Raw genomic sequence first — 2,500 nt, 5'->3', positions numbered from 1 at the left:
TATGGTGGAGCTGGGGACTGAGCTACCACCATTATGGCAAGGTCCCATGGGGGGGCTCGGGGGCGAGCCCTCTTCATTGCCCCAAGGTATCGGCCCCATTAGGAACTCACCAGGTGATTGGCCCCCACGCCCTAAGTGGAGACTTAACCTGGTGAGTGTTGGAACGCAAACCTCCCCACCCAAACTTCGGCCCGGAAGGGGGAGTGTAGGACTCCCTCTAGAAAGGACGGAGGGGGAGGTACCCCGCCTGATTGAGACAATGACTTTCGTCAATTCAAGCTTGAGAGCAAGTTTTGACGAGATAAACGATAATCAGGAGCCTGAAACTAGTGGTCGAAGTGACTCAACCGCTGAATTGCCTTCGATAGTAGAAGAGACACCACCCTCACCTCACGCACCGATTGGGCCCACCATACCCGACGGTGCATCTGTTCAGGACACCCCCTCGGGGGAGATAGAGCAGACATGCTTGGTGGTGGAACTCCCGGACCAGGACATAGTCTGTAAGCTTTGTGGCGTGCGACCAGGGAAAATCACTCAGGCAGCAAGGCACTTTGCCACCTGTCATAAGACTACTCTGGTGACGTACAGTTGTCGTAAGTGTGGCAGGGGCAGTGAGAACAGCCACTCCATCAGCACTCACTACCCTAAGTGCAAGGGGAGGGCAGAAGGAGTACAGGCCGATCAACTGGCCCATCGATGTGGTAGTTGCGAAGCGTCCTTTGCAACTAAGAGCGGGCTTAGCCAACACAAACGACACGTCCACCCAAGTGAACGGAATATGGAGAGGATCGCGGAGGTACGCTCCAAGAAGGTGAAGGGGGGTGCGACCTCGCTATGGAGTGCTAAGGAGGTGGAAGAGTTACTGAAGCTCGAGGAGAGATATGCGGGCGAGAGGTACATTAACATGGCGATCGCCAAGCATCTCCCCAGTAAAACTAGCGAGCAGGTAAGGGAGAAAAGACGTCGGCTTGTCAGGACCCCCATAAATCCGTCAGAGGATCATAGCGGTGATCTGAGACAGGAGATGCCAGCGCCACCCCTGGTTCAGGGGATCGCCGAGAAATTGAAAGAGAGGGCGGCCTCCCTGGATCTTTCTCTGAGCGAGCTCGGCGGCAGTGGGGATTTGCCAAGGGAGGATCACGAGTTGGGTGAGCTCGTGGAGGCTACGGCCTCGGCTTTGAGGGGGAGGCTGGGAGCTGGTGTCTCGAGTGCTCTGAGTCATAGTACTCCTGGTAGTAGGCAACGAGGGGCAGGCCGTGTTTTCAGAAACCCTCAGGGAGGAAACAGGGCGGCCAAGCGGAAGACTTATAGGAAACATCAGAGGATGTTCCTTAAGGATCCTGCGAGGCTAGCCAGTGAAATCCTTGATGGAGTGGAAGGAACAGAATGTCCAATCCCACTGGCCATTATAGAGCAAGCGTACAGGACCAGTTGGGAAGGGAATGTCAACTTTGCTGGACTAGGCCAATTTACATCATCAGGAGAAACGGACAACGAGTGCTTTGCAGAGCCAATCACGGCCAAATCTGTAAAAGCTGCCCTAGGCAAGATCAAGCGCGACACCGCCCCGGGCCCAGACAGGATCACAAAGCAGATGCTAAGTGACTGGGATCCGAAAGGCGAAAAACTGGCACGGCTGTACACCACGTGGTTGGTCAGCGGAGTGGTACCCAGGGCTTTCAAGGAATGTCGGACAACACTAATTCCTAAATCTACTGATCGGGAGGCGCTCAATGACGTGGGGAACTGGAGACCCATCACCATTGGATCAGTGATTTTAAGGCTCTTTTCTAAGATTCTGGCGGAGAGGCTGGCGCGTGCTTGCCCATTGAATCCTAGACAAAGGGGGTTCATCCGCGCCCCTGGGTGTTCCGAGAACCTAAAGGTTCTGCAAGGCCTTCTCGGACACTGCAAAAAAGAGCGGGGCCAGCTTGCGGTAGTGTTTGTCGATTTCGCGAAGGCTTTCGACTCCATCTCTCATGATCACATCCTGTGTGCACTGATGCAGAGACAGGTTGACCATCACGTGATTAAGCTGATCCAATCAGCTTATGTGGACTGCGTGACCAGAATCATTGTCAATGGGGACAAGACGGACCCCATTGAGATGAAGGTTGGAGTGAAGCAGGGAGATTCTATGTCTCCAATCCTCTTCAACCTGGCTATGGATCCCCTGATCCAAGCCCTCGACAACCTTGGAAGTGGCTATATGGTAGGAGGTACTAGGGTTAGTACCTTAGCGTTTGCAGATGATCTTGTCCTGATTAGTGACTCCTGGGAAGGCATGAGAGACAACATCGCTATCCTAGACACATTCTGCGAGAAGACGGGGCTTAGGGTTCAGCCCAAGAAATGTCACGGGTTCCTGATTGGGAAGGGAGTTACCTCCTTCACGGTCAATAACTGTAAGGCGTGGAGGTTGGGAAAGGAACCAATTCATCTCATCAGCCCTGATGAGATGGAGAAATATCTGGGGGCAAGGGTGAATCCTTGGGTG

General features: G+C 53.8%; 1 pseudogene; it reads left to right on the top strand.

Annotated features, from left to right (window-relative positions):
* LOC136672438 (28S ribosomal RNA) overlaps positions 1-2,500 on the top strand; it is an 8,421-nt pseudogene that overhangs the window by 3,085 nt on the left and 2,836 nt on the right.

Source organism: Hoplias malabaricus, chromosome 16 (genome assembly GCF_029633855.1).
Source record: "Hoplias malabaricus isolate fHopMal1 chromosome 16, fHopMal1.hap1, whole genome shotgun sequence".
Classification (NCBI taxonomy): Eukaryota; Metazoa; Chordata; class Actinopteri; order Characiformes; family Erythrinidae; genus Hoplias; species Hoplias malabaricus.
The sequence above is the reverse complement of the archived record's forward strand: the minus strand, read 5'-3'. Positions and strand labels throughout refer to the sequence as shown.